At 49.8% G+C, this 12,826-nt stretch overlaps 1 pseudogene across 1 annotated transcript in view; it reads left to right on the top strand.

The window, feature by feature from the left end:
* Nucleotides 1-12,826, top strand: part of LOC306775940 (C-Jun-amino-terminal kinase-interacting protein 1-like) — a 37,202-nt pseudogene that overhangs the window by 8,013 nt on the left and 16,363 nt on the right. The window contains exons 2-8 of the transcript in view: nucleotides 280-355; nucleotides 1,498-2,046; nucleotides 2,343-2,932; nucleotides 3,450-3,662; nucleotides 5,780-5,855; nucleotides 5,936-6,102; nucleotides 6,198-6,301. The product of the transcript in view is annotated as a C-Jun-amino-terminal kinase-interacting protein 1-like (transcript). The remainder of the gene's footprint in view (nucleotides 1-279; nucleotides 356-1,497; nucleotides 2,047-2,342; nucleotides 2,933-3,449; nucleotides 3,663-5,779; nucleotides 5,856-5,935; nucleotides 6,103-6,197; nucleotides 6,302-12,826) is intronic.

A 12,826-nucleotide genomic window follows, 5' to 3' on the forward strand; every position in this document is an offset into this window, starting at 1 on the left:
CAAATAGTGAAACACTCATGTATAGCATATAATGTAATGTCTAATTTAGTGTCTAAAGTTTTGACTTATTCTGGTGAATCATAGTTACCGAGCAGATCCCTGCTGCTCCATGTATATCACTGTTTGTAGCTATAATCCTCTCAGGTAGACTATAGTAAGCAGACAGGAGTTATGGATTAACACCTCAGGCTAAACCGTGTGTGTGTGTGTGTGAGATAAACCAATCATGTGTTGGTTTTTGCTCCTACATTGATGCTCTGTTTCACTAACTCTATCCAGGACTCCATCAACAACAACTCTTTCGGCAAGAAGGACAGCTGGAAGGACTCCTGTTCCTCCTCCCCACATATTACAGGTATGGACACTAAATGACACTGAAAAACAACCAACCAAAAAAAAGCAACAATGTCAATTCCAACTTCATCGCCCTGCTTCAGATACAGTTAAACTCTTGCAGAATTAGATATTTTCAAAGAATTGACATTTAAAGCTCTGTTGCCATCAATAATTTGATCCGTAAACAAAATGTAGATGAACAAGTATCGGTTTATGTGTTGTCTACGTCATCGTTTCCAAACCTATGCGTTTACGCCCGTCCACACTATAGGTAACCCCGTAGCTTTCAAACGTATCCGTCCTGTGACGGTCCACGGGGTGGACAGACGTAACAAACTGTATTTTAAGGAAGGTAGCTGGTCTGGAGACACTGAACTCTTTTAATGGATTTTAATCTTTTAAAGCTGTGTGGATTACCTCCTATTGATTAGGCACCTTTTACGGTGTGGAACTTTTTTAAATGAAAGAGACTGGAACCTAGTTGCTTGCTGCACTGGTTACTAGAGGAACCTCTCGTTAATGGAGCCAGGATGGACATCCAGGACAATACAACACCATGCATCACCAGCATGCTATGCGCCTGGATTTATCACCCTGAGGAAAGTGGTGGATGTAGCTGGCCTCACCAGCTATGGCCTCTCTTCTTGGACTGATCTCCCTTCGGCAGAGCTCGTATATCCTGAGCAGGTGGGCTGACAGACTGACTGAGGAGGAGGTTAAGATGGAAACTCATGATGCGACTGATCCTTTCTCAGAGCTTGATTTTCTTCTAGATCTGGAAGGGTTTACAGAACCCTCATTCAGTAGAACAAACATAAGCTTGTGGACCTGTACACAGCAAAAGGATGAACCTCCTATTTAACAGAGGACTGGTGATTTACAGTGGAAGAGTTTACATGGTTGAAGCTCCTGTTTTAATCTCTTTGATCAAAGCTAGAATTTGGGTGGATTCCAGGCTATCTATCTAACTATCCTCGAGAATGAAGGAGAAAATGTTCTTGACATATTTTAAATGAATCATGTGCATTGTTTTTCAGTTGCTGTAATTCCTATTTATCCAGGATAAATTTCCGACTGTATGCTACTTTGATAATCCCTTTGTGTACAACTGATTGCCTAATAAAGAATCTAATACCTTTGTTTTTTTCTGTGTGTCTTAAGGGGATCTAGCACCACCGGATAGCCAGCCAAAAGCGGAGGACAAAGTTCAGCACAGAACGCGCCGCCCGGCCCCAAAAGCACCCACAGCCAACGGAGTGAACAGCAAAGCTCACTCTCAGGCCGCTGCCACCGCCGTAGACACGCGAGCTCGACAGGTTTCAGGCGCCACACACACACAGTCCTCCAGCACACCGAGGAGTCAAAAGAGAGGAGGAAGAGGAGCCCCAGCAATGAGAGAGAGGAGCTTAGGAGACATCAGAGGAAAGGATGGAGGGACAGCGGGGAAGGACGATAGGAGAGGAGGAAGACTGTGTGAGCAGTCCAGGGGGAAGGAGAAAGAGAGAAATGGACATCAGAGGCCAAGGGAAACAAATGGACTGAAAAGCCGGGGGGCTGATGGGAAAGTAAAAGTAGCTGCTAAAGGGGTAAACAAAGTCGGGGTGTTGAAGCCCAATGACATACTGTCTAACCAGGAAGTTTATCTGACATCCATGGTGGTCCCACGCACCCCTGTAGCACCAAGAACCGAGGACAAGACACAAGACCAAGGTAACGAACCTCCCGTTAGCACAGGGCGGTGAGTGTTGTAGCTTTTATACTTAGTGATAAGATTAGTGCTGTGAAATGACTGGCTTCATTCTGATTAAAGTACTAGTTTGCTCTTTTCAATATCTGTATCATGCCACAACATGACTTTTCAAGGGAAGGTCCATGTAATCGATCTAATCATATCTCTGGTTCATACATCATTTTCTCCATATTTGATTCCCATTTTGTTTGCAAGCAGCTCGCAAGTGACTCCTTTCATCTAATCACTTTATACCTAATATATTGTGTGTTTTAAGGCCAAAACCATGACAGGACTCAAGACAACCCCCCTATCCTCTCCCGGTCCAGCAGCGAGGGGGGGTCAAACAGAATGTCCCTCAGCTCAGATACCGAGGGACCCCCACCAGGGCCTCTGCATCCTTCTCTATTCCACCGAATCGACCCTGACATCAGTGAAGAAGAGGGGGAGGGAGACCCAACTCCCTGCCTGAACGTCCAGATTGGTCCAACCCCCTGCCTTACAGATAATGAAAAAACAGAGATGGACTGTACCAAGTCAGAGGTGGAAGCAAGGGGAGGAAAAGGTGACTATAACACTGAGGTGGATGGCACCAACTCTGTCACTCAGGGAGATGGTGCGGCTGCTCAGACTGTACCACAGAGTGAAGCTATGGCAGTGTTAAACTATGACTCTGTTAAATACACTCGGGTAGTCGATGAACACGCTCAATTAGAGCTGGTCAGCCTCAAGGACTGCTTGCACAGTTACAATGAGCACAATGATGACAGTGCTGCAGAGACGGTCTATCAGTCAGCCAATGAGGAGGAAGATCCAGAGTATGAGGAGGAAAGGAAGAGGAGAGGAGAGAGGGAGCAAGGAAGCAAGGTACAGGTTGTTGTTGTTGTTTTTAACATGGCTGAGCTCTCTTCTGTCCCAAACAGTTCATTAAAGTTCATGAAATGTAAAGGTTTGTCCCTCTGGGAGCATGAATGTTCTCAGTAAATTCCATTTTTATCTGCCTGTTAGGTTGAAGACATCTTGTGTACAAACTAAGTTTACACCTGATGGTGCTTAACGAAAGACATTACGACTCACGTGACTAACGATTGACATGACAAAACCTTTACTTTAAGTTTCACTCAGGACATGAGCAGCAGGCTCCTAGACAAAAGCCCTAGTGGGTACTTATTTTGTTTATTTGTCCAGTGATTTACTTCAAGAGTAGAGGACCCAATATTAAGCTTTGTGGAGCACCTCACTCGATGATGCTGCATGTGCAGCTTCAGGACAGAAGATTGTCTGAAGTTGAAATCAAGAATACACTGTCTGTTTGCATGGTTCCTTTGTTCCTGCTAATTGCTGCTAGTGGTTTAACTTTTCCTTGTTTTTGGTTCCAAGACAGAAGGAACGAGGAAGAAAACCGAAGAAAGGAGGACGAGATGAAGAGAAGGAGGGAAGAGGATTTGAAGAGGAAGAGGGAGGAAGAGGTGAAAAGGAGGAGGGAAGTTGTGGCAAAGATCTGCAAGCCGTCCAAGGTAACGTCAACCACAACTTCAGAGGAAGAAGAGTCTCCTCAACCTGTTTTCCAACAACAGCAGTCATTACAGCACCACAGGTTTGTATGTTATCTCAATATTTAGTTTGAAGCAAAAATATTTTAGAAATAAATAATCAGACAAAGAAATGTGACGAAGGTTTTTATATTGTCTGCATCACAGCTCTCTTCTCTGTGATTAGACATTGTGCAAAGAGAGGAATAAGTTCATTAGGGTGATAAGTATATTCACTGATACTATATGTGATATAGTCTTGATCGGGTTTATATAATGGTTGGAAGTTCACTTTATTCATCACATCAATGCACATTTCTGCTGATTGAGTGTGTTGAAGCTTACATTGTTACTGTCAAAAAACTGACTTGAGACACGTTGGCAGTTGATCAGCTGGAGGCAGTGAGGTTCAGCTGAAGCCTGATCGTCACAATGAAATGAGATTTTGTTTTGCTTCCAGCCGACAAAGTCTTTGTCATTTGTATGTCGCAGTTTTTCACAAATTCATATCATATCAAATTACATTTATTGGTCACACACACAATCATGCACAGAACCTGAAATTAAATGAGTTTGTCCCAGAAACCAATAACAAAATTGCTAAAGAAATAGAATAGAATACTATAAAATGAAATATTCCAAATACGATTAAATATTTTACAGAAGAACCGAGAAACAAAAGTAACAATACACCAGTCCTTATGAGCATCACTGTAGGAAGTAACTACTGTGGAAATGTCCACCGCATTGCCATGTTAGTGCTGCTTAATTCAGTAAAGTTCCACAAAAAGTCTCGGGAATCATTGCTTGGATGACATTCTCAAGCCTTTACATCCGCCCAGTGGCACTACTGCAACTCCCTTTATACTGGGATTCGTCAGTAGTTCCTGTCCTGCCTGAAACTGGTCCAGAACGCTGCAGCCTGGCTCCTCACAGGTACCCGGAGGAGGGACCATATCACCCATATTCTGGCCTCTCTCTACTGGCTGCCAGTATGGTTCAGAATTAATTTGAAGGTTCTCCTGTTTATCTTTATGGGCTGGCCCTCTCTTGTATTACACAATACCTAAGCTCTCATTCTCCTTTGAGGTCCCTCAGGTCAGCTGACTTGGGGCTACTGGCTCTCCCGCAAGTCAAACTTCAGCACACGGGTGACCGCTGCGCTGCTGTTTCAGTCCCTATGCTGTGAGACAGCATTAGATCTGCCCCTTCCATTGAGGCGACAACCACACTCCTACCTTTTCATTTTAAAACAGTTTTAATTGATGCTTTTGGTCGTTTACAGTTTCTTTGTGAGCTTCACAATAGTTGTATAAAATTAAGCACAAGCCCTCCTCAAAGTAGGGAACGGTGCCTTCAAACGTCCGCTCCGTGAGGCTGACCACGCCCCTGGACAAAGCGTTCAAATAAAAGCTTGACTCTTGCACATGTACGCAGTAGTAGTATTTTAAAATGCATAATATAACTGGAAAACAGCTGCTAGTATAATAAACAATACAGTCAGCAATACCTGTAATTCCTTATCCACGTTGACTTTCCACTAGCTGCTGCGTAATCAAGGGGACAGACTGCTAAGACCCAATCAAGTAGTGACCGTGGGAGTCTGCACCTTTGTTTTCAAAGGTCTCCGTTTCTGCCCGTCCAGACTCAAATGGAAAAATAAATCAATTTAAACATAAAAGTAATTTGGGGATGTATCCTGATGAATTCATGTCCAGTCTCAAAAGATACTTTCAGTCACCAGCGTGTGATTCCTGCTGATGGGGCTGGTTTTTGACCTGTGTTTTTTATTTGTGCCTTTGAGTTGTGTGCATTGTCGGTCATTATGTCGTTATGTCATTATGTCGGTATTTTGTGACTTGTGATGTTAATCTACCTGTTCTGGTCTGTGCACTTCTCAAACGTAAATGTGCTTTTACGGTACATACATGTGTTATTGACGTTGAGGGTCTACGAGGTGAAGGGGCGGGAGTAGTGGCGTACCTCGGTATCTCTTTTCACGCTGCTACCAGGAGTAGTCAAGGTCTATAACTTCCAATTCCAACTCATAGCAGCTCTCAGCGCTTTCATGGTGGTGGCCATTTGAACTCTCCATTCCTCAGTAAGTGTCAACATTGGATCACTTGCTGTTGTGTCAGTGATGATACGATTTTGAGTGTAACATAAATGCTGTATCGTTCAGGTGCTGGGTCATTTGGTGTGTTCTCCTGTGTTTTGGACGGAGTGGAGCGACAACAGAGCCACAGAGCTGTCTACAGGTCTAAACATATCAACACACACAAACTAATTGTGACATTTCCAAATAAACCCATGAGATAATAATCTGTACATGTTTTAGGTTTGTGCCCCGTCATGCAGACGAGCTGTACCTAGAGTCAGATGATCCGGTGTTAATGCTGAACCAGTCGGAGGACCTGTGGTGTCAGGGTTACAACATGAGGACTGGAGCTACCGGCATCTTCCCTGCTTTCTACGCTGTCAGGCTGGCTAAAGATATGAACCAAGGTACACTGCAAACAACTGTAATGAAAAAATAGAACAGCACTACCATCAACAACATCTCATAATTATCGTTTATTTTTTCTCCTTTGTTGTCGCAGTCCAGAAAGATGGCTGGATAGACCAGTTCCTGGTGCAATTCCTGGGTTCAGTTCAGGTCCCAATCCACAAAGGCAACGATATGCTCTGTGCTGCCATGCAGAAGGTACATACCGACACTGAGCAACAGACGCTAACCATTCAATCTGATCAGCAGCGTTGGAGTGATCGACTAGTTCACTTCCAGGTTGAGTATTTAGCGAGCGGGCTTCAGAGACGTAGCGTCTGAAGATGGCTCAACTTTCCCCACAAATTTGAACCATTTTCCAAGTAAGTATCGCTTGGTACAAATGTCTTTTATAAAGTAAATGCTCAATCCTGCCTGGACATGTTCTCATTTACCATTTGTAGCTATACCTACGAAAATAAATGTAATTGGTATATCTCATGAAATCAATCTGTATTTATTCCATGTAATCACAAAAAGGGATGTACCGGTATTAGGAGTGACAAACACTGTGTGGGGAGGAGGTCAGGGTGGACAGATGGGTGAAACAGCAGTTTGTATGGCAGACTGCGGTTCTTGTCCCTGTAACCAGAAGTCACAATATTGATTTATTTGTCACGTAGTTATTTTAATCCAAACGCCGAGTTATTAGTCATGTAACTTCCGTACAGTTATTTTAACACAAACCACAATGTTGCCTAAACCTAACGAAGTTGTATCCTGTGAAGACGGAGGTTTGTATTGTCAGCAGTAACCAGCTTCATCTTACATGAGTTCCTGGACATTCTTGGAAAATGCATGAAAACTGAGGAACGACTCTTTGTAAGATATAAGATCAGATACGATAATCCTTTATTAGTGCCACAGTGGGGGATTTACAATACGAACCATTGTATGAGGACACGTTGAACAGGACAACCGAAAACTACCGAACTGACAAGACGACGAGCATGAAGCTGACTGCGTTAGCCGAGAGCTACGGGGAACTCTGCCCAACCCTCCACCTACATCTGCCTTCTGCAGCCTGATTCTACATGTGCAGCCACAGGTGGGCCGAGGCTGACCAATCAACCAAATGAAAACTTTAAAGTGTGAAATTTCATTCATCTCTGTCTCAACCTATTGCAGAGGGTGTAGGGAGAAATCTCAAAGCCAAGACAAATAAAACCAAAACTATGTGAGATTTGGGTGAATTGACCCTTTAACTGATTTAAATTCAGTGTGTTATAAATGTGGAACGCTGTGCCTGTTGCAGCTGGAATCATTGTGTTTCCTTCACTGGCTCCAAATCTTTATCAAGAACATGAGAGCACACTGAAAGCTCCAGAGACACGCTCTTTCCTCTCACCTCATGTCTTTTACTGTGCAGCAGCTTTGCCCTCTTTGTGAAAAAAGAGTCAAATAATTGTATTGATTTCTCATTGTTGCAACACAAGTAGGAGTTCTGAATAATGAGTAGGGGAATAATTCATCTCTTGCTATATTCAGCACAGAGTGGAACAATACAAACTTCCAGTGGCTGTTGAGCTGACGGCTGAGGTGCTGCTGGACTCAGTGCTGCTGCTGGACTCAGTGCTGCTGCTGGACTCAGTGCTGCTGCTGGACTCAGTGCTGCTGCTGGACTCAGTACTGCTACTGGACTCAGTGCTGCTGCTGAACTCAGTGCTGCTGCTGGACTCAGTACTGCTGCTGGACTCAGTGCTGCTGCTGCTGGACTCAGTGCTGCTGCTGGACTCAGTACTGCTACTGGACTCAGTGCTGCTGCTGGACTCACTGCTGCTGCTGGACTCAGTGCTGCTGCTGGACTCAGTGCTGCTGCTGGACTCAGTGCTGCTGCTGGACTCAGTGCTGCTGCTGGACTCACTGCTGCTGCTGGACTCAGTGCTGCTGCTGGACTCAGTGCTGCTGCTGGACTCAGTGCTGCTGCTGGACTCAGTACTGCTGCTGGACTCAGTACTGCTGCTGAACTCAGTGCTGCTGCTGGACTCAGTGCTGCTGCTGGACTCAGTACTGCTGCTGGACTCAGTGCTGCTGCTGGACTCAGTGCTGCTGCTGGACTCAGTACTGCTGCTGGACTCAGTGCTGCTGCTGGACTCAGTGCTGCTGCTGCTGGACTCAGTGCTGCTGCTGGACTCAGTGCTGCTGCTGGACTCAGTGCTGCTGCTGGACTCAGTACTGCTGCTGGACTCAGTACTGCTGCTGAACTCAGTGCTGCTGCTGGACTCAGTGCTGCTGCTGGACTCAGTGCTGCTGCTGGACTCAGTGCTGCTGCTGCTGGACTCAGTACTGCTGCTGGACTCAGTACTGCTGCTGAACTCAGTGCTGCTGCTGGACTCAGTACTGCTGCTGGACTCAGTACTGCTGCTGGACTCAGTACTGCTGCTGCTGGACTCAGTGCTGCTGCTGGACTCAGTGCTGCTGCTGCTGGACTCAGTGCTGCTGCTGGACTCAGTACTGCTGCTGGACTCAGTACTGCTGCTGCTGGACTCAGTGCTGCTGCTGGACTCAGTGCTGCTGCTGGACTCAGTACTGCTGCTGGACTCAGTGCTGCTGCTGCTGGACTCAGTGCTGCTGCTGGACTCAGTACTGCTGCTGGACTCAGTACTGCTGCTGCTGGACTCAGTACTGCTGCTGGACTCAGTACTGCTGCTGCTGGACTCAGTACTGCTGCTGGACTCAGTGCTGCTGCTGCTGGACTCAGTGCTGCTGCTGGACTCAGTGCTGCTGCTGCTGGACTCAGTGCTGCTGCTGGACTCAGTACTGCTGCTGGACTCAGTACTGCTGCTGCTGAACTCAGTGCTGCTGCTGGACTCAGTGCTGCTGCTGCTGGACTCAGTGCTGCTGCTGGACTCAGTACTGCTGCTGGACTCAGTGCTGCTGCTGCTGGACTCAGTGCTGCTGCTGGACTCAGTGCTGCTGCTGCTGGACTCAGTGCTGCTGCTGGACTCAGTACTGCTGCTGGACTCAGTACTGCTGCTGCTGGACTCAGTACTGCTGCTGGACTCAGTGCTGCTGCTGGACTCAGTGCTGCTGCTGGACTCAGTGCTGCTGCTGGACTCAGTACTGCTGCTGGACTCAGTACTGCTGCTGAACTCAGTGCTGCTGCTGGACTCAGTACTGCTGCTGGACTCAGTACTGCTGCTGGACTCAGTACTGCTGCTGCTGGACTCAGTGCTGCTGCTGGACTCAGTACTGCTGCTGCTGGACTCAGTGCTGCTGCTGGACTCAGTGCTGCTGCTGGACTCAGTGCTGCTGCTGGACTCAGTGCTGCTGCTGGACTCAGTGCTGCTGCTGGACTCAGTGCTGCTGCTGCTGGACTCAGTGCTGCTGCTGGACTCAGTACTGCTGCTGCTGGACTCAGTGCTGCTGCTGGACTCAGTGCTGCTGCTGGACTCAGTACTGCTGCTGGACTCAGTGCTGCTGCTGCTGGACTCAGTGCTGCTGCTGCTGGACTCAGTGCTGCTGCTGGACTCAGTACTGCTGCTGGACTCAGTACTGCTGCTGCTGGACTCAGTACTGCTGCTGGACTCAGTACTGCTGCTGCTGGACTCAGTACTGCTGCTGGACTCAGTGCTGCTGCTGCTGGACTCAGTGCTGCTGCTGGACTCAGTGCTGCTGCTGCTGGACTCAGTGCTGCTGCTGGACTCAGTACTGCTGCTGGACTCAGTACTGCTGCTGCTGAACTCAGTGCTGCTGCTGGACTCAGTACTGCTGCTGCTGGACTCAGTACTGCTGCTGGACTCAGTGCTGCTGCTGCTGGACTCAGTGCTGCTGCTGGACTCAGTACTGCTGCTGGACTCAGTACTGCTGCTGGACTCAGTGCTGCTGCTGCTGGACTCAGTGCTGCTGCTGGACTCAGTACTGCTGCTGGACTCAGTACTGCTGCTGCTGGACTCAGTGCTGCTGCTGGACTCAGTACTGCTGCTGCTGGACTCAGTGCTGCTGCTGGACTCAGTGCTGCTGCTGCTGGACTCAGTGCTGCTGCTGGACTCAGTACTGGTGGTGCTGGACTCAGTGCTGCTGGTGCTGGACTCAGTGCTGCTGCTGGACTCAGTACTGCTGCTGGACTCAGTACTGGTGGTGCTGGACTCAGTGCTGCTGCTGGACTCAGTGCTGCTGCTGCTGAACTCAGTGCTGCTGCTGGACTCAGTGCTGCTGCTGGACTCAGTACTGCTGCTGGACTCAGTGCTGCTGCTGGACTCAGTGCTGCTGCTGGACTCAGTACTGCTGCTGGACTCAGTGCTGCTGCTGGACTCAGTGCTGCTGCTGGACTCAGTGCTGCTGCTGCTGGACTCAGTGCTGCTGCTGGACTCAGTACTGCTGCTGCTGGACTCAGTGCTGCTGCTGGACTCAGTGCTGCTGCTGCTGGACTCAGTGCTGCTGCTGGACTCAGTGCTGCTGCTGGACTCAGTACTGCTGCTGGACTCAGTGCTGCTGCTGCTGGACTCAGTGCTGCTGCTGGACTCAGTGCTGCTGCTGCTGGACTCAGTGCTGCTGCTGGACTCAGTGCTGCTGCTGGACTCAGTGCTGCTGCTGGACTCAGTGCTGCTGCTGCTGGACTCAGTGCTGCTGCTGGACTCAGTACTGCTGCTGGACTCAGTACTGCTGCTGCTGGACTCAGTGCTGCTGCTGGACTCAGTGCTGCTGCTGGACTCAGTGCTGCTGCTGGACTCAGTGCTGCTGCTGCTGGACTCAGTGCTGCTGCTGGACTCAGTGCTGCTGGTGCTGGACTCAGTACTGCTGCTGGACTCAGTGCTGCTGCTGGACTCAGTGCTGCTGCTGGACTCAGTACTGCTGCTGGACTCAGTACTGCTGCTGAACTCAGTGCTGCTGCTGGACTCAGTACTGCTGCTGGACTCAGTACTGCTGCTGGACTCAGTGCTGCTGCTGGACTCAGTGCTGCTGCTGCTGGACTCAGTGCTGCTGCTGGACTCAGTACTGCTGCTGGACTCAGTACTGCTGCTGCTGGACTCAGTGCTGCTGCTGGACTCAGTGCTGCTGCTGGACTCAGTACTGCTGCTGGACTCAGTGCTGCTGCTGCTGGACTCAGTGCTGCTGCTGGACTCAGTGCTGCTGCTGGACTCAGTACTGCTGCTGGACTCAGTGCTGCTGCTGCTGGACTCAGTGCTGCTGCTGCTGGACTCAGTGCTGCTGCTGGACTCAGTACTGCTGCTGGACTCAGTACTGCTGCTGCTGAACTCAGTGCTGCTGCTGGACTCAGTACTGCTGCTGCTGGACTCAGTACTGCTGCTGGACTCAGTGCTGCTGCTGCTGGACTCAGTGCTGCTGCTGGACTCAGTACTGCTGCTGGACTCAGTACTGCTGCTGGACTCAGTGCTGCTGCTGCTGGACTCAGTGCTGCTGCTGGACTCAGTACTGCTGCTGGACTCAGTACTGCTGCTGCTGGACTCAGTGCTGCTGCTGGACTCAGTACTGCTGCTGCTGGACTCAGTGCTGCTGCTGGACTCAGTGCTGCTGCTGCTGGACTCAGTGCTGCTGCTGGACTCAGTACTGGTGGTGCTGGACTCAGTGCTGCTGGTGCTGGACTCAGTGCTGCTGCTGGACTCAGTACTGCTGCTGGACTCAGTACTGGTGGTGCTGGACTCAGTGCTGCTGCTGGACTCAGTGCTGCTGCTGCTGAACTCAGTGCTGCTGCTGGACTCAGTGCTGCTGCTGGACTCAGTACTGCTGCTGGACTCAGTGCTGCTGCTGGACTCAGTGCTGCTGCTGGACTCAGTACTGCTGCTGGACTCAGTGCTGCTGCTGGACTCAGTGCTGCTGCTGGACTCAGTACTGCTGCTGGACTCAGTGCTGCTGCTGCTGGACTCAGTGCTGCTGCTGGACTCAGTGCTGCTGCTGCTGGACTCAGTGCTGCTGCTGGACTCAGTACTGCTGCTGCTGGACTCAGTGCTGCTGCTGGACTCAGTGCTGCTGCTGCTGGACTCAGTGCTGCTGCTGGACTCAGTGCTGCTGCTGGACTCAGTACTGCTGCTGGACTCAGTGCTGCTGCTGCTGGACTCAGTGCTGCTGCTGCTGGACTCAGTGCTGCTGCTGGACTCAGTGCTGCTGCTGGACTCAGTGCTGCTGCTGCTGGACTCAGTGCTGCTGCTGGACTCAGTGCTGCTGCTGGACTCAGTGCTGCTGCTGGACTCAGTGCTGCTGGTGCTGGACTCAGTACTGCTGCTGGACTCAGTACCGCTGCTGGACTCAGTGCTGCTGCTGCTGCTGGACTCAGTGCTGCTGCTGGACTCAGTGCTGCTGCTGGACTCAGTACTGCTGCTGGACTCAGTGCTGCTGCTGCTGGACTCAGTGCTGCTGCTGGACTCAGTACTGCTGCTGGACTCAGTACTGCTGCTGCTGGACTCAGTACTGCTGCTGGACTCAGTACTGCTGCTGCTGGACTCAGTGCTGCTGCTGGACTCAGTGCTGCTGCTGGACTCAGTACTGCTGCTGGACTCAGTGCTGCTGCTGCTGGACTCAGTGCTGCTGCTGGACTCAGTGCTGCTGCTGGACTCAGCACTGCTGCTGGACTCAGTGCTGCTGCTGCTGGACTCAGTGCTGCTGCTGCTGGACTCAGTGCTGCTGCTGGACTCAGTACTGCTGCTGGACTCAGTACTGCTGCTGCTGGACTCAGTACTGCTGCTGGACTCAGTACTGCTGCTGCTGGACTCAGTACTGCTGCTG

Source organism: Melanostigma gelatinosum (genome assembly GCF_949748355.1).
Source record: "Melanostigma gelatinosum genome assembly, chromosome: 1".
Taxonomy (NCBI): domain Eukaryota; kingdom Metazoa; phylum Chordata; class Actinopteri; order Perciformes; family Zoarcidae; genus Melanostigma; species Melanostigma gelatinosum.